This window comes from Cervus canadensis, chromosome 21 (genome assembly GCF_019320065.1).
Source record: "Cervus canadensis isolate Bull #8, Minnesota chromosome 21, ASM1932006v1, whole genome shotgun sequence".
In the NCBI taxonomy this organism is placed as follows: domain Eukaryota; kingdom Metazoa; phylum Chordata; class Mammalia; order Artiodactyla; family Cervidae; genus Cervus; species Cervus canadensis.
Genome location: NC_057406.1, coordinates 41,349,542 through 41,369,789, shown reverse-complemented (window position 1 = coordinate 41,369,789; position 20,248 = coordinate 41,349,542).

Here is a 20,248-nt window from a genome sequence, read left to right as displayed (position 1 = left end):
TGCTAACCACTGTGTGTCTTCTTTAGAGAAATATCTATTTGGTCCTTAGCCCATTTTTCAATCAAGTTTTTGTTTCTTTTGTTTTGCTTTTTGCAGCTAAGTTGTTTGAGTTCCTTATACATTTTGATATTAAGTGAAAGTGAAAGAAAGTGAAAGTCTTTGCTCAGTCATGTCCAACTCTTTGCGACCCCATGGACTAAATAGTCCATGGAATTATCTAGGCCAGAATACTGGAGTGAGTAACCTTTCCGTTCTCCAGGGGATCTTCCCAACCTAGGGAATGAACCCAGGTCTCCCACATTGCAGTCTGAGCCACAGGGGAAGCCCATTTGATATTAACTCCTTTATTGGATAATTTTTTTTTCAATATTTTCTCCCATTCTGTAAGTTTCCTTCAATAGTCAGCAATACTCTGTTGATTACTTCCTTAACTTTGAAGAAGTTTTTCACTTTGATGCAATCCCATTTTTTTTGGGGGGCTTACCAGGTGGTAAAAAAGAAAAATCCACCTGCCAGTGGAGGAGATGGGAAAGATGTGCATTCCATCCCTGGGTCAAGAAGATCCCCTGGAGTAGGAAATGGCAACCCACTACAGTATGCTTGCCTGAACAATTCTATGGACAGAGGGACCTGGCAGGGGCAGTCTATGGGGTCACAGAGAGTCAGATATGGCTGAGCACACACTACCCGGCACACATGGGGAAAAATGACATTTATTTTTGCTCTTGTTGCCTGGGCTTTTGGAGTCATATCCAAAAATATTTGCCCAGAATAATGTCAAGAACTTTCCCCCTACATTGTCTTCTGGTAGTTTTACGGTTTCTGGTGTTACACTTAGGTCTTTAATTCATTTTGAGTTTATTTTTGTGTATGACATAAGAATCCAATTTCATTCTTCTGCGTGTGGACATCCATTTTTCTCAACACCATTTACTTAAGGGATAGTTCTTCCTTTACTGTGTATTCTTGGTAGCCTTCTCAAAAATCAGTTGACCATAGATAGATGCCTGGATTATTCCTGGGTTCTCAGTTCTGTCCCATTGGTCTATATGTTTCTTTGCCAGCACCATACTATATGCTGTGTATGCAGCATATTGTTGAGTCTTGTTTCTTGCTTATTTGATTTTTCATCCCTTCAGCCACACTATATCTCATGGCTGGAGAATTTAATTGTTCATATTTAAGGTAATTATTGATAGGTAAGGACTTACTGTTGCCATTTTATTGTTTTCTGACTGTTTCATAGTAGTTCATTTTTTTCCTTTCTTCTCATTCCATCTTTCTTTGTGAGTTGATGAATCTTTACAGTGATATGCTTTGATTACTTTCTCCTTATTTTTTCTGTAACTGCTAGAGGGTTTTTCTCATGGCTACCATGAGACTCATATAAAATATATGATAACTATAACACTTGTGTTAAACTGATAACTTCAATAACATAAAAAATTAAATTAACAAGGTATTGAATCTATAGTAATTTTAACTTTTGTCTTTTAATTTTATACTAGAGTTATCAGTAATTTGTATGTCACATTATGATTCTGAATTTGACTATCTATTGGGTTAGCCAAAAGGTTCATTCAGTTTTTCTGTAAGATGTTACAGAAAAACCCAACCACCTTTACCCAGAGTTTATACTTTCATATTTTTATTTTACAACTTTTCCCCTTTATTCTTCTTCCTTTCATTTTCCTTTTAAAATTTTATTTTTAATTGGAGGTTAATTGCTTTACAATATCATGCTGATTTCTGCCATACATCAACATGAATCAGCCATAGGTATATATATATGTCCCCTCCCTCTTGAAACTACCTCCCACCTTCCACCCCATCCCACCCCTTTAGGTTTTAACAGAGCACTGGTCTGAGTTCACTGCATCATACAGTAAATCCCTAATGGCTATCCATTTTACATTTGGTAATATGTATGTTTCCATGCAACTCTCTCAATTCATCACACCCTCTCCTTTTCCCACTGCATCCACAAGTCTATTCTCTATGTCTGTGTCTCCACTGCTGCCCTACAAATATGTTAATCGGTTCTATCTTTCTAGATTCCATATATATTTATGTTAATATGCAATATTCATTTTCCTCTTTTTTTTTTTCGTTTTCCTCTTTCTAACTTACTTCATTGTGTATAATAGACTCAAAGTTAATCCACTGCATTAGAACTGACTCAGATTTATTCCTTTTTATGGGTGAGTAATATTCCATTGTATATATGTACAACTTCTTTATCCACTCACCTGTCAGTGAACATCTAGATTCCTTCCGTGTCTTAGCTATTCTAAATAGTGCTGCAGCAAACATTGGGGGTACTTGTGTCTTTTTCAGTTATGGCTTTCTCAAGGTGTATGCCCAGTAGTGGGCTTCCCTCATAGCTCAGTCGGTAAAGAATCTGCCTGCAATGCAGGAGACCTGGATTCAATTCCTGAGTCAGGAAGATCCTCTGGAGAAGGAAATAGCAATCCACTCTAGTATTCTTGTCTGGAAAATCCCATGCACAGAGGAGCCTGGCGAGCTACAGTCCATGGAGTCGCAAGAGTTGGACACGACTTAGCGACTAAACCACCACCAGTGGGATTGTTGGGTCATGTTTTAGCTTTATCCCTAATTTTTAAAGGAATATCCATACTGTTCTCCATATGGTTGATTCAATTTACATTCTCACTAACAGTGTGAAAGGATTCCCTTTTCTCCACACCGTTTCCAGCATTTATTGTTTGCAGATTTCTGAGCATGACCATGCTGACTGTTGTCAGGTGATACATCATTGTAGTTTTAATTTGCATTTCTCTAATAATTAGAAATGTTGAACATCTTTTCACGTGTCTGTTGGCTATCTGTATGTCTTCTTTGGAGAAATGTATATTTAGGTCTTGTGCCCATTTTTTTATGGGGTTGTTTTCTTGATATTAGTTTGCATGAGCTGCTTGTGTTTGTTAGAGATTAAACCTTTGTCAGTTGCTTCATTTGCAAATATTTTCTCCCATTCTGAGGGTTGTCTTTCTATCTTGTTCATGACTTCCTTTGCTGTGCAAAAGCTTTTAAGTTTAAGTATGTCACATCTGTTTATTTTTGGTTTTGTTTTTATTACTCTAGGAGATGGATCAAAAAGAATCTTGCTGATTGATGTCAGTGTTCTGTCTATGTTTTCCTCTAAGGGTTTTATAGTGTCTGGCCTTACATTCACGTCTTTAATTCACTTTATTTTTATGCATGGTGTTAGGAAGTGTTCTAGTTTAATTCTTTTACATGTAACTGCCCAGTTTTCTGAGTACCATTTATTGAAGAGATAATCTTTTCTCCATTGTATATTCTTGCTCCCTTTGTCATAGATTAGGTGAACAGAGGTGTGGGGTTTTTTTTATCTGAACTTTCTATCCCTGTGCCAGTACCATATCATCTTGATTACTGTAGTATATTATTTTTAAAATTATTTTCCATCATAGGTTATTTTAAGATATTGACTATAATTCCCTATGTTATGCAGTAAACTTTTATTACTTGCTGCATATCTATTTTTAAATTAGAAATCTAGCATTCTATTCATACTAAGTCAAACAAGTGGGATCAATACATCATAATTTTTTTGTTAGGCAAAAACTCATACAATTTCTAAAATATATATATTACACATATTTCTGTATATGTTTATACAAAAGCTATTCTACTACACTTGATAAAGGCTTGAGAAAGAACATCAAAAAAATAATAGGTGGAGAAATTAGAGAACGTAAACTAAATAAGTGGGAGCACTGAATATGAAATAGAAAAAGTGAAACAAACTAGATAAAAGTAAATCATAGAGTCCAGTTGTTTTTAAACATGACTGCTCACTAGAAACATAACTGAAGCTCTGGAGAAAAAAAGGAGTGCCTAAGCATTTTTATTTAAAAAAAATTCAAGATAATTCTGATATGCATCTGGATTTTAAAAAGTGATTACAGGTTTTACTATTAGGTACTAGTTTTGGTGATATAGAGTTCTATTATTTTTCTGTTGGCCTGTCATGATACAAAGGTATTAAGTGAGTAATATTTAGATAACCACAAAAGTAAAAGATGTTTATCTGTTTTCACAATCAATAGCTAGACAAAAAATAAAAGATAATTATAACTGCAAGCCATAATGGGAACATGATTAACTTAACAATATAAAATAATTACATACAATTTGAGGGGATTAAGCAGAGTGATGTGGTAAGTGGAAGTGTATGCATGCAGATGTCTTCATCCACCTAGCCAGTGGGTGTCTTTTGGTTGGCACATTTAATCCATTTACATGTAAGGTAGTTATTGATATGTATGATCATAATACCATATTCTTAATTATTTGGGTTTATTTTCTGTAGGTGTTTTCCTTCTCTTGTGTTTCCTGCCTAGAGAAGTTCCTTTAGCACTTGTTTTAAAGCTGACTTGGTGGTGCTGAATTCTCTTAACTTTTGCTTGTCTGTAAATCTTTTGATTTCTCCATCAAATGTGAAGGACAGTCTTGCTGGGTAGAGTATTCTTGGTTGTAGATTCTTCCCTTTCATCATTTTAAATATGTCATGCCATTCCCTTCTGGCTTGTAGAGTTTCTGTTGAGAAATCACCTGATACCCTGGTGGAAGTTCCCTTGTATGTTGTTTGTTGTTTTCCCCTTGTGGCTTTTAATATTTTACCTCTGTCTTTAATTTTTGTCAGTTTGATTACTAAATGTCTCCTTGGGTTTACCTTGCCTGAGACTTTCCGTGCTTCCTGGACTTGGTTGATTATTTCCTTTCCCACATTAGGGAAGTTTTCAACTACTATCTCTTCAAATGTTTTCTCAGGTCCTTTCTCTCTCTCTTCTGCTTCTGGGACCCCTATAGTGCCAATGTTCATGCATTTAATGTTGTCCCAGAGGTCCCTTAGGCTGTCTTCATTTCTTTTCATTCATTTTTCTATAGTTTGTCCTGTAGCAGTGATTTCCACCATTCTGTCCCCCAAGTCATTTATCCATGCATCTGCTTCAGTTATTCTGCTATGGATTCCTTCTAGTGTACTATTCATCTCTGCTTGTTTGTTCTTCATTTCTCATAGGTCTTTAGTAAAGATTTCTTTCATCTTCTCAATATTAGCCTCCATTCTTTTCTGAGATCCTGAATCATTTTCACTGTCATTAGTCTGAATTCTTTTCCTGGAATGTTGCTTATCTCCACTTCATTTAGTTGTTTTTCTGGGGTTTAATCTTGTCCGTTTATCTGGGACATAACTTTATGCTTTTTCATCATGATTAACTTTCTATAATACGGCTTTTTTTTTTTTTTTTTAAGCCACTGTGAGACTGTGCTTCTTCTTGCTCCTTCTGTCTGCCTTCTGATGGAGGAGGCTAAGAGGTTTGTATAAACTTCCTGATGGGAGGGACTGGTGATGGGAAAAACGAGGTCTTGCTCTGGTGAACAGGGCCTTGTTCAGTAAAATTTTAATCCATTTATCCGTTGATGGGTGGGGTTGCACGCCCTCCCTGGTAGTTGTTTGGTCTGAGGTGACCCAGCCCTTGGATCTAGAACCTCTATGGTAGAGTTAACGGAAAACTCCAAGAAGGTTTACACCAAAGGGGACCTTCCCAGGTTGGTGCCCCTGTCCCCGTGATAAGCCCCTGCTGTCCCATACCTCTACCAGGGAATGGATAAAAAAGATGTGGTGCATATATATAATGAATTTTTTTTCAACCATAGAAAAATTATGAAATAATGCCATTTTTAAACAACATGGATGGGCCTAGAGATTACCATATTAAATGAAGTCAGTCACACAAAGAAAGTCAAATATCCTATGATATATTCACGTGTGAAATCTAATTTTAAAGAAAATGAAGCAATTGAACTTATTTACCAAACAGAAACAGACTCACAGACTTGGAAAACAAATGTAGTTACCTAAGGGTAAATGTGGTGGGAAGGTATAAATTAGGAGTTTGAGATTACCATATTTATACTACTACATATAAGAGTGATGTCAACAAAGGCCTACTGTCTAGCACAGGGAAATCTGTTTAATATTCTATAGTAACCTATATAAGAAAGTTATATGTGTGTGTATGTGTGTGTGTGTGTATTAGTTCAGCTCTGTCGCTCACTCATGTCTGATTCTTTGTGACCCCATAGACTGAAGCACCCTTGACTTTCCTGTCCTTCACCAACTTCCAGAGCTTGCTCAAACTCATGTCAATTGAGATGGGGATGCCATCCAACCATCTCATCTCCTGCCTTCAAGCCTTCCCAGCATAAGTGTCTTTTCTAATGAGTCAGCTTTTCAAATCAGGTGGCCAAAGTATTGGAGCATCAGCTTAAGCTTCAGCCCTTCCAATGTATATTGAGGACTGATTCCCTTCAGGATTGACTGGTTTGATCTCCTTGCAGTCCAAGGGATTCTCAAGAATCTTCTCCAGTTCCACAGTTCAAAAGCATCAGTTCTTTGGTGCTCAGCTTTCTTTATGGTCCAACCCTCACATGCATAAGCAGAAGTAGATGTTTTTCTGGAATTCTCTTGCCTTTTCTATGATCCAGTGGATGCTGGAAATTTGATCTCTTATTTCTAAACCTTTTCTAAATCCAGATTGAACATCTGGAAGTTCTCAGTTCACATACGGTTGAAGCCTTGCTTGGAGAATTTTGAGCATTACTTTGTTAGTGTGTGAGGTGAGTGCAATTGTGCAATAGTTTGGATATTCTTTGGCATTGCCTTTCTTTTGGATTCGGATGAAAATTGACTTATTCCAGTCCTGTGGCCACTGCTGAGTTTTCCAAATTTGCTGGCATATTGAGTGCAACACATTCAGAGCATCATCTTTTAAGATTTGAAAGAGCTCAGCTGGAATTCCATCACCTCCACTAGCTTTGTTTGTAGCAATGCTTCCTAGGACCACTTCACTTTTCACTCCAGGATGTCTGGCTCTAGGTGAGTGATCACACCATCGTGGTTGTCTGGGTCATTAAATTTTTTTGTATAGTTCTTCTGTGCATCTTCTGCTTCTGTTAGGTCCATATTGAGTTAGTTTCTCAGCTTCTGTTAGGTCTATATTGTGTTAGCTCTCAGTTCAGTTCAGTCGCTCAGTTGTGTCTGACTCTTTGCAATCCCATGAATCGCAGCACGCCAGGCCTCCCTGTCCATCACCAACTCCCGGAGTTTACTCAAACTCAGATCCATCGAGTTGGTGATGCCATCCAGCCATCTCATCCTCTGTCGTCCCCTTCTCCGCCTGCCCCTAATCCCTCCCAGCATCAGGGTCTTTTCAAATGAGTCGACTCTTTACATGAGGTGGCCAAAGTACTGGAGTTTCAGCTTCAGCATCAGTCCTTCCGATGAACACCCAGGACTGATCTCCTTTAGGATAGACTGGTTGGATCTCCTTGCAGTCCAAGGGACTCTCAAGAGTCTTCTCCAACACCACAGTTCAAAAGCATCAATTTTTCGGCGCTCAACTTTCCTCACAGTCCAACTCTCACATCCATACATGACCACTGGAAAAACCATAGCCTTGATTAGACGGACTTATGTTGGCAAAGTAATGTCTCTGCTTTTTAATATGCTGTCTAAGTTGGTCATAATTTTCATCCCAAGGAGTAAGTGTCTTTTAATTTCATGGCTGCAATCACCATCTGCAGTGATTTTGGAAACCCCTCAAAATAAAGTCTAACACTGTTAACACTGTTTCCCTGTCTATTTCCCATGAAGTGATGGGACCAGATGCCATGATCTTAGTTTTCTGAATGTTGAGCTTTAAGCCAACTTTTTCACTCTCCTCTTTCACTTTCATCAAGAAGCTTTTTAGTTCCTCTTCACTTTCTGTCATAAAGGTGGTGTCAACTGCATATCTGAGATTATTGATATTTCTCCCTGCAATCTTGATTCCAGCTTGTGCTTCTTCCAGCCCAGCTTTTCTCATGATGTATTCTGCATACAAGTTAAATAAGCAGGGTGACAATATACATCCTTGACGTACTCCTTTTCCTATTTGGAACTAGTATGTTGTTCCATGTCCAGTTCTAACTGTTGCTTTCTGACCTGCATATAGGTTTCTCAAGAGGCAGGTCAGGTGGTCTGGTATTCCCATCTCTTTCAGAATTTCCCACAGTTTATTGTGATCCACACAGTCAAAGGTGTTGGCATAGTCAATAAAGCAGAAATAGGTGGTTTTTTTTTCTGGAACTCTCTTGCTTTTTCGATGATCCAGTGGATATTGGCAATTTGATCTCTGGTTCCTCTACTTTTTCTAAAACCAGCTTGAACATCTGGAAGTTCACGGTTCATGTATTGCTGAAGCCTGGCTTGGAGAATTTTAAGCATTACTTTACTAGCGTGTGAGATGAGTGCAATTGTGTGGTACTTTGAGCATTCTTTGGGATTGCCTTTCTCAGGGATTGGAATGAAAACTAACTTTTTCCAGTCCTGTGGCCACTGCTGAGTTTTCCAAATTTGCTGGCATATTGTGTGCAGCAGTTTCACAGCATCATCTTTAGTATTTGAAATAGCTCAACTGGAATTCCATCACTGCCACTAGCTTTGTTAGTCTTGATGCTTTCTAAGGCTCACTTGACTTCACATTCCAGTATGTCTGGCTCTAGGTGAGTGATCACACCTTCGTGATTATCTGGATCATCAAGATCTTTTTTGTACAGTTCTTCTGTGTATTCTTGCCACCTCTTCTTAATATCTTCTGCTTCTGTTAGATCCCTACCATTTCTGTCCTTATCAAACCCATCTTCGCATGAAATGTTCCCTTGGTATCTCTAATTTTCTTGAAGCGATCTCTAGTCTTTCCCATTTTGTTGTTTTCCTCTATTTTTTTGCACTGATCGCTGAGGAAGGCTTTCTTATCTCTCTTTCCTATTCTTTGGAACTCTGCATTCAAATGGGAATATCTTTCCTTTTCTCCTTTGCTTTTTGCTTCTCTTCTTTTACAGCTATTTGTAAGGCCTCCTCAGAGAACTATTTTATCTTTTTGCATTTCTTTTCCATGGAGATGGTCTTGATTTCTGTCTCCTGTACAATGTCATGAACCTCCTTCCTTAGTTCATCAGGCACTCTGTCTATCAGATCTAGTCCCTTAAATCTGTTTCTCACTTCCACTGTATAGTCATAAGGGAATTGATTTAGGTCATACCTGAATGGTCTAGGGTTTTCCTTACTTTCTTCAGTTTAAGTCTGAATTTGGCAATAAGGAGTTCATGATCTGAGCCACAGTCAGCTCCCGGTCTTGCTTTTGCTGACTGTGTAGAATTCTCCATCTTTGGCTGCAAAGAATATAATCAATCTGATTTCGATGTTGACCATCTGGTGATGTCTATGTGTAGAGTCTTCTCTTGTGTTGTTGGAAGAGGGTGTTTGCTATGACCAGTGCGTTCTCTTGGCAAAACTCTATTAGCCTTTGCCCTGCTTCATGTTGCACTCCAAGGCCAAATTTGCCTGTTACTCCAGGTGTTTCTTGATTTCCTACTTTTGCATTCCAGTCCCCTATAATGAAAGGGACATCTTTTTTGGGTGTTAGTTATAGAAGGTCTTGTAGGTCTTCAAAGAACTGTTCAACTTCAGCTTCTTCAGCATTACTGGTTGGGGCATAGGCTTGTATTACAGTGATATTGAATGGTTTCCCTTGGAAACGAACAGAGATATTTCTGTCATTTTTGAGATTGCATCCAAGTACTGCATTTTGGATTCTTTTGTTGACCATGATGGCTACTGGATTTCTTCCAACGGTTTCCTGCCCACAGTACGGATATAATGGTCATCTGAGTTAAATTCACCCATTCCAGTCCATTTTAGTTCGCTGATTCCTAGAATGTCGACATTTACTCTTGCCATCTCCTGTTTGATCACTTCCAATTTGCCTTGATTCATGGACCTAACATTCCAGGTTCCTATGCAATATTGCTCTTTACAGCATCGGACCTTGCTTCTATTACCAGTCACATCCATAACTGGGTATTGTTTTTGCTTTGGCTCCATCCCTTCATTCTTTCTGGAGTTATTTCTCCACCGATCTCCAGTAGCATATTGGGCACCTACCGACCTGGGGAGTTCGTCTTTCAGTATCCTATCATTTTGCCTTTTCATACTGTTCATGGGGTTCTCAAGGCAAGAATACTGAAGTGGTTTGCCATTCCCTTCTCCAGTGGACCACATTCTGTCAGACCTCTCCACCATGACCCGTCTCTCTTGGGTCTCCCCAGATGGCATCACTTAGTTTTATAGAGTTAGACAAGACTGTGGTCCTGTGATCAGATTGACTAGTTTTCTGTGATTATGATTTCAGTGTTTCTGCCCTCTGACGCCCTCTCACAATGCCTACCATCTTACTTGGGTTTCTCTTACCTTGGACGTGGGGTATTACTTTATGGCTGCTCCAGCAAAGTGCAGCCGCTGCTCCTTACCTTGGCCATGGGGTATCTCCTCACAGCCGCCCCTCCTGACCTTGAATGTGGAGTAGCTCCTCTCAGGCCTTCTGCGCCCGGCACAGCTGCTGCTTCTTGGACGTGGGGGTTGCACCTCTCGGTCCCCGCCCCTGACCTCGGGGGTGGGGTAGCTCCTCTCGGAGCTTTAGGTATGCATAAAAGGGATTCATATGTATATATATGTATACATGAATATACATGAGTATCAAGTATATATAAATATATATATCTCAATCACTTTTCTGTATACACGTATCTAGCACACAGTTGTAAATCAATTATTTTCCAGTATAAAATAAAAATGAAATAAAAAATAACAATTCAGTGCCAGGTGCTACTTTATTTAAATTTTAATAAGGAGTAACCAAAAGCAATTACAAATATTTTTAAAAGCAATGCCTATATCAATGGACAAGAAAAGGTTTAAATTACTATGGCACAACAATGTGAAAAAGAATCAAGAAAGCAGTATAATGGTATGAAGCAGAATTGACATTTATCTCATTTTAACCTATGAAAATCAATCTAATAGTTTTTATAGTAGCTGCCAGTTATTTATTTCACAGGCTAAACTCAGAGACAATTTCCAATGTTTACTTCCATTTTTTTGTTGTAGATCCTAGTGACACAAAAATGTTGATTATAGAGGAAAAATGCTAGTACAAAATACTTGATCAGAAAAGTTAACTTAAAAAATGATCATACTGATTGATCCAGTTTAATTCACATTATGGGAGAAACTAGTCAGAGAGCCTCAAAGGAGAATTCTGTATTAAACATGAAGAGAAGAATTTCTATAGAGTTTTATAGAGGTATAGTAAGAGAAGTCAATCAAAGTTTACTTCTTTCTGTCAAAAACACAATTGAAAAAAAATAGTAATTTAGTAATGTGTAGGTTGAGCACTTTAGGTTTATCAAGAGCAGCTTCTCCCGTGGCTCAGCAGGTAAAGAGTTCGCATGCAGTGCAGGAGATGCAGGAAATGCGAGTTCAGTCCCTGGGTCAGGAAAGTCCCCAGGAGAAGGAAATGACAACCTACTCTAGTACTCATGCCTGGGAAATCCTGTGGACAGAAGAGCCTGGTGGGTTGCAAACAGTCAACCTCAACGGAGTAACTAACACTTTCTTTTCACTTCAGATTGAGCAGTTTAGGTTTCAACACTTCAGGTTGAGCAGTTTAAGTTTACCACGAGGGGTAGAAGAAATATAAACAGAAAATTTAGTGATATGTGAGGGTCACAGGAAGAAATTTTCAGCCCTTAAGGGTCTTTCCCACTCCCTCTATTTTGGTCAAGGGGGAGACTGAGTCTTATTGTTTGACTATAGCTGTGCATATCTGTTAGATCTGTAGAACCTGCATTAATTTCAGTCTCAGACTCTTTGTTGTTGCTGTTCAGGTGCTCAGTAGTGTTCAACTCTTTGCAACCCTATGGACTGCAGCACACCAGGCTTCCCTGCTTACCATCTTCCAGAGCTTGCTCAAACTCATTTTCCTTGAGTCAGTGATGCCTTGCAGCCATCTCATCCTCGGTCATCCCCTTCTCGTCCTGCCTTCAAACTTTCCCGGCATAAGGGTTTTTCTAGTGAGTCAGCTCTTCAAATCAGGTGGCCAAAGTATTAGAGCTTCTGCTTCAGTGTCAGTCTTTCTAATGAGTATTCAGAATTGATTTCCTTTAGGATTTACTGCTTTGATTTCCTTGAAGTCCAAGGGACTCTTGAGAGTCTTCTCCAACACCACAATTCAAAAGCATTGGCTTTCAGCCTTCTTTATGGTCCAACTCTCACATCCATACATGACCACTGGAAAAACAATAGCTTTGACTCTACACACCTTTGTCAGCAGAGTAATGTCTCTACTTTTTAATACGCTGTCCAGAATGGTCATAACTTTTCTTCCAAGGAGCAAGTGTCTTTTAATTTCGTGGCTGCAGTCACCATCTGCAGTGATTTTGGAGCCCAAGAAAATAAAGTCTGTTACTGTTTCCATTATTTCCCTATCTATTTGCCATGAAGCGATGGGACCAGAAGCCATGATCTCATTTTTTTGAACGTTGAGTTTTAAGCCAGCTTTTTCACTCTCCTCCGTCACCTTCTTCAAGAGGCTCCTTAGTTTCTCTTTCCTTTCATAAGGGTGGTGTCACCTGCATATCTGAGGTTATTGATATTTCTCCTGGCAATATTAATTCCAGCTTGTGCTTCATCCAGCCTGGCATTTTGCATGATGTACCATGCATATAAGTTAAATAAGCAGGGTCATAATATACAGCTTTGAAATACTCCTTTCCCAATTTGGACCAGTCTGTAGTTCCATGTCCAGTTGTAACTGTTGCTTCTTGACCTGCATACAGGTTTTTCAGGAGGCAGATAAGGTGGTCTGGTATTCCCATCTCGTGAAGAATTTTCCACAATATGTTGTGATCCACACAGTCAAAAGATTTAGCATACTCAGTGAAGGAAAATAGATGCTTTTCTGGAATTCCCTTGCTTTGTCTATGATCAAGCTGATGTTAGTAATTTGGTTTCTTTTTCCTCTGCCTTTTCTAAATGCAGCTTGATCATCTGGAAGCTCTTGGTTCACACAGTGTTGAAGCATAGCTTGGAGAATTTTGAGCATTACTTTGTTAGTATTAAATGAGTGCAATTATATGGTAGTTGGAACATTCTTTGCCATTACCCTTCTTTGGGATTGGAATGAAAACAGATATTTTCCAGTCCTGTGGCCTCAGCTGAGATTTCCATATTTGCTGGCATATTGAGTGTAACACTTTAATAGCATCATCTTTTAGGGTTTTAAATAGATCAGCTAGTTTTAAATAGCTCAGCTTCCACTAGTTTTGTTCATAGTGATACTTCCTAAGGCCCACTTGACTTCACAGTCCAGGGTGTTTGGCTCTAGGTGATTGATCACACCGTTGTGGTTATCTGAGTCATTGAGATGTTTTTGGTATAGTTTTTCTGTGTTTTCTTACCTGCGTTTCTTAATGTCTTCTGCTTCTGTTAGGTTCATACCATTTCTGTTCTTTATTGTGCCCATCTTTGCAGTAAATATTCCCTTGATATCTCTAAATGTTCCTTTGATGTTTCCTATAACTTTTGCCCTTGTAATTGAATTTTAATCTTTTGTCAAGTGACTAGGTAAACGGAAATGTTTATGACTGGACAGAATACAGCAAACAAATGTTGAGATAAAATGTGTTAACGTAACAATGATCAGAACTCCTTGGATAATATCTTTTAGCAAAGTCCTGCTGCCTATGGGGTTAGCCAGGATAACGATTCCCATCCCACACAGAGTTCTAGAAAAGAGATGTGATTTCAGATTAATAGGCTTGTGAAATACTTTTTTTTATATATCTGATTTACCCAGAGTAATAAGTTTAAGGGAAGATTCTTAAAAGTCTAATTTTAGCAATTAGAAAGTATCAAGTGGGAAAGATAAGCCAAGAAAAGAAAGAAAAAGACAAGAGTTACTTGGTAGTCCTGGGCATTTGGGAATCTTGAACGGTAGTTCTTGTGTAAATTATCCATGTTTAGTAGTAGCCTGTTGCTTGATTTGAGGTCTTTGGATTGCTCATTTTAATCACTAAGTTGTGTCTGACTCTTTTGGGACCCCAAGGACTGTAGCCTGCCAGGCTCCTCTGTCCAATGGAGGCAAGAACATTGGAGTGGGTTATTAGGTTGCCATTTCCTTCTCTAGGAAATCTGCCTGATCAAACCCACATCACCTGCATTGGCTGGTGGATTCTTTATGACTGAGCCACCAAGGAAGTCCTAAGGTTCTTTGGATAGATGTCCCTTCTGATGCTGCCTGCTTTTGTTCAATCTTGAGTCTCAGATTTTTTTATCATGGAATTCCAGGAGGTGGTTATATCATGTTTTCTTTTTCTTGTTAGCTGTGACATGTGAATAAAAGGGTTGGTTCCCTGAAGTTTTACTACAGTATGTGCCAATAGCAGTATCTGATCTACTTCCTAAGGAGGTTCAAGAGAAAGTTTTCTTTGTGTAATTTCTACTTAACCAAGAAAATTTTGTAGTCATCCCTGTGGTTTATCCCAAGGACAATAGCTTGATACTATACTGGAGTGTCTTTATTAAACTTCTACACTATTTGACTATGTAGACCTTTGGAAACAGCAGACTCAGGTATTAGTGGTGAAAGCTCCATAGGACAATATTTCTCTTGGAGTGTATCTAATAGCCATGAGAACTAAGGGAAAAGATATTGATCATAGCAGTTGAAATTTCTTGGAGAGTTTTGCAGGTTCCTGTTTTATAATGTCATTCATTTGGTTATTCATAATCATTTATATATATCTTTTTTTGTTTGTTTTTTTTTTTGTTTTTTTTTTTTACTAAAAATGATCCTTTATGGTGGTGGTGCGTAGAGGAATGTTTTCCCATATTCCATTCTATTAAACATTTGGAGTAAATTTTATGTATGGTTAAGATATCAACCTAAGTTTGGGTTAAACCTAAGTTGGCTTAAAGTTCAACATTCAGAAAACTAAGATCATGGTATCTGGTCCCATCACTTCATGGGAAATAAATGGGGAGACAGTGGAAACAGTGTCAGACTTTATTTTTGGGGGCTCCAAAATCACTGCAGATGGTGATTGCAGCCATGAAATTAAAAGACGCTTACTCCTTGGAAGGAAAGTTATGACCCACCTAGACAGCATATTAAAAAGCAGAGACATTACTTTGCCAACATAGATCCGTCTAGTCAAGGCTATGGTTTTTCCAGTGGTCATGTATAGATGTGAGAGTTGGACTGTGAGGAAAGCTGAGCACCGAAAAATTGATGCTTTTGAACTGTGGTGTTGGAGAAGACTCTTGAGAGTCCCTTGGACTGCAAGGAGATCCAACCAGTCCATCCTAAAGGAGATCAGTCCTGGGTGTTCATTGGAAGGACTGATGCTGAAGCTGAAACTCCAACAATTTGGCCACCTCATGTGAAGAGTCGACTCATTTGAAAAGACCCTGATGCTGGGAGGGATTGGGGGCAGGCGGAGAAGGGGACGACAGAGGATGAGATGGCTGGATGGCATCACCGACTCATTGGACATGAGTTTGAGTGAACTCCAGATGTTGGTGATGGACAGGGAGGCCTGGCATGCTGCGATTCATGGGTTCGCAAAAAGTCGGACACGACTGAGTGACTGAACTGAACTGAGGATATCAAAGGGTATCACACACCTGTGTGTGATTTAAAAGCAGATACAAAGAAGACATAGTTCAGATATTGGAGTTCCCATCCTGATAAAGAGGCAGACATATAGGAATTTCAAAGACACCATCTTCTAGCTTGTTTTCCAGATTATGTGAACTTGTAGTCAAGAGTAATCTCAATACCACCAACAAATATTTGATTTCCATTTTTATAGATATGTAGTTTGCCCTGATCTTGTCACAGCTTCCACATCAAAGATCCATACGAGTTTGAATTTTTTCTGTGAGTCCTCTTGTGTCCACCACAAAAGTATTTCAGGGTTTTATTGTTGGTAATATTCTCTGATTTCACGCTTCTCTGAATTATATATTTATGATTCAGATCCCTTGGAGAAGGAAATGACAACTCTCTCCAGTATTCTTGCCTGGAAAATCTCATGGACAGGAGAGCCTGGTGGGCTACAGTCCTTGAGTCAGACATGTTTAAGCATTGACAGACAGACCAGAGGGTAAGAGCAGGGGATAATTTGGAAAATTGGGATTGACATTTACACAATTCTATATTTAAAATATATAACTAATATGATAATAGCACAATCAGATAACTAATAAGATAATAGCAAAATAGGTAGCACAATAATAATACTGTGTAGCACAGGGAACTCAATTCAATATTCTGTAATGACCAATATAGGAAAATAATCTGAAAAAGAAATAAGCGTCTAAAACTTTTAAAACACAATTTTTCCTGTTATAACAAATAATGCATTTTATTTTCGTAGTCATAATAAATAATAATTGTTAAATTAATTAAAATAATTTATTAATGCCTATTTATGCCATGTAAATGCTAGGATCATGATTAAAGTGTGTTAGGAGTTTTCATTATTTCTTCTATGGATAGGCAGTCATCTGATCACATAAGAGCTATAGCAAAGTAGATAACTTTCTCCTTGGCTCTAGAGTCAAGTGTGTAGGTAAAGACAAATATAAAGAAATTACATTTATGTCTCTACAAGTGAAGAGGTGTGAAGTTTTAAGTATGATAGCATTTCAGAAATACAATTATCTTAAGTAACTTCAATGTTTGGGTTTTCAAAGTGATTATATTACCCAAAGCAATCTACAGATTTAATGAAATCCCTGTCAACATACACATGATATTTTTCACAGAACTAAAACAAATAATCCAAAAATTCACATGGAACCACAAAAGACCTGAAATTGCCAAAGCAACATTGCAAAACAGAACAAAGCTGGCAGTACCACCCTCTCAGATTTCAGACTATACTACAAAAGCTACAGTAATGAAAACAACACAATATTGGCACAAAAACAAACACATAGATCAATGGACAGAGAGCCCAGAAATAAACCCACACACTTTTGATTGATTAATTCAACAACAAAGGAGAAAGAATATACAATGTAGAAAAGACAGTCTCTTTAACAAGGGATGCTGGAGAAACTGAACAGCTATGTGTAAAACAATGAGATTAGAACATTACAAAAATAAACTCAAAATGGATTAAAGATGTAAATATAAGACCTGAAACTGTGAAACCTAAAAGAAACCATAGGCAGAACTCTCTTTGACATGAATAGCAACAATATATTTTGGGTCTTTCTCTTAAAGCAAAAGAAATAAAAGCAAAAATAAATAAACAGAACTTAATTAAACTTAAAAGCTTTTACAAAGCAAAGGGAACTGTCTAGGAAATGAAAAAACAACCTTTGGAATAAATATAAATATTTGCAAATAGTATGGCCAGCTAACAATTAACCAAAACATATAAAAAACCTCATATAACTCAATATCAAAGGGAACAAAGAATCCAATCAAAAAATGGGCAGAAGAGCTGAATAGACATTTTCCCAAAGAAAACATACAAATACATAACAGGTACATTAGAAGATGCTCAATATTGCTAATTATTGAAGTGAAGTGAAGTGAAGACACTCAGTCGTGTCCGACTCTTTGCCACCCCATGGACTGTAGCCAACCAGGATCCTCAGTCCATGGGATTTTCCAGGCAAGAATACTGGAGTGGGTTGCCATCTCCTTCTCCAGGGGATCTTCCCGATCCAGGGATGGAACCCTGGTCTTCCTGCATTGTAGGCAGATGCTTTTACCATCTGAGCTACCAGGGAAGCCCCTGCTAATTATTAGAGAAATGCAAATCAAAACCATGACGAGATATCCCTCACATCTGTAAGAATGGCTATCATCAGAAAGTCTACACATAGCAAATATTGGCAAAGATATAGAGAAAAACAAACCCTCCTGCACTGTTTGTGGGAATGTAAATTCAATGCAGTCATTATGGAAAATAGTATGGAGGTTCCTCAAAAAGCTAAAAATAGAATGACCGTATGATCCAGAAATTTTACTTCCAGGTATATATCCAAAGAAAATGAAAACACTAATTAGAAAAGACATGTACTCCAATGTTCATAGTAGCACTATTTATAGTAGCCAATATAGAGAAGCAACCCAAATGTCCATCAGCAGATGAATGGGTAAAGTATACTACATCTGCTTTATCTACAGCAGTAAGCCAGCCAGTAATAATGTATGGTGTATCACTCAGTCATAAATAAGGTTAAAATTCTGCTACTTGTAGTAACATATGTGGACCTAGAGAATATTAGGCTTAGTAAAAATGTGAGACAGACAAATACTGTTTGATATTACTTATATACCAGATTTTTAAAAATGCAAATAAATATATATGCAAAACAAACAGACTCACAGATATAGAAAACTAACAGTTACCACAGGCGAGAGGTAAAGTGGGGAGGGGCAAATTGTGGGTATGGGATTAAGAAATACAAACTACTATGTATAAAGTAGATAAGTGACAAGGATATATTATGTAGCACAGACATAAGACATTATCTTATAACAACCTTTAATGAAGTTTAATCTATAAGTATACTGAATCATTATGGTATACACATGAAATAAACATAATATTGTAAAGCAACTATGCTTCAATTAATAATTAATAAGTTGGATTTTCAGAAAATAAATGTTTTAATATAATGTATTTATGTTCTTTAATTAGGAGAGATTGTCTAACATTTAGAAAATATCTGTGAATATTATACATGTTAAAAGTGGGAAAAATACAGAAATTTAGATAAGTACAAGATAAGATTTTAATATTATTTGGATGAAAATTCCCAATGGAAATCATCCTAAATTTTTTCCATGAAAACAAACATTACCCAAGGAAAGGAAACAATTGATTCACGGTATTATAGGCACTTTATTTGAAATTGGTTTATTTATTATTCACTGCAACTACAAAAGCTTGTGTTATATTCCTTAAGCTTTTAGAGAAGAGAATGAAAGATGTTTGGGAAATGTTACATATCTGATGTGTCAGAACGGGTTTTCAATCCTGTTCAATATGACTTAAAAGTCCATGCTCTTTCCACTTCACCAAGTTTTCAAAATAACCATGACCTTTCAAATACAAAAAGATGGAGCTCTAAGAATAAACTAAGTATACTGACAGGGTCTGTCAGTATTCCTTCTGAGGAATGTTTTAAATAGAAGAACATATAAAAGAAAAATTGAGTTTCAATAAAACAGAATGTATTCATCCAGAATTTTACTTCCAACTTTCAATTTTTGGTCTCAAATAGATATTTTAAGCACAAAACAAGGTCACAGTCAAATTGTTACTAACCAGAGTTCTTAGGCTTCCTTAATCAATAGAATTTGACAAGAGGCTAGACAAGAAATTCAGCAAGGCTTTTTGGGGCTCCTACGGCAGCTTATGTGGTCTGCCTACACCTTTAGTGGTTTTGAGTGCTGGGGGCATGTGCAATATCCTGTTTTTGCTCCTGGCTTTTCAGAAGTGGCAGTTGGATTTTTGATATTTTTGTAGCTTATAACAAGATGTGTAATTTGCCCAAAGTGCACATGTACCGGGTTATCTTTAGTCCCTTATAGTTTCTTAGCATTCTATTGCTTGAGGACATGTGTCCAGGCATTTGTCTAGGTGAAGCATTGTAGCAAAGGGTTCCAGGTCCCAGGTCCAAGGCTGTCTCAAAACGACATAATGTTGCTGAAACTCAGCTTCTGTTCACCAGTGCTGAACAGAAACAGAGACAGAGTTTTGAGTGAAGTAGAAAGGAGTAGCTTTTATTGATTTGCCAGGCAAAAGGGGCCACAGTGGACTAATGCCCTGAAAACTGTGTGACCCACCATGGAGGGGTTAGTGAAGAGTTTTGTGTGTTCAAGGAGCAGGGTGTGATCAGCTTGTGGAGAGTTCTTGGATTGGTTGGCATCAAGGTGAAATTCAAGTATCATCAACCTTCTGGTTTCAAACAGTCTAGGATCTGTGTTCTTGTGGTCAGCAGTTTTCATCTGGGGTGGGGTGGGGGAGTGGGAGGCTTCCCGCAAAAACAACTTAGGAGTGTGTGTTAGGCCTTTATCTCTATCTATCAGGGAACTGGAAGCTTGGTGGTTCTGTTATGTGGCAGAATTATAGTCTAAATTATTACCAATTTCTTAACCCTAAAGCCACTCTTTGTTTCTACATCTTCATGTTTCCCAGTCATTAACTCTCAAGTCAGCATTTTACCTCAGAAAACAAGGACACAGGGTCTCGTATATAGATAGGGGCTTGTACACAGTTTCAATTA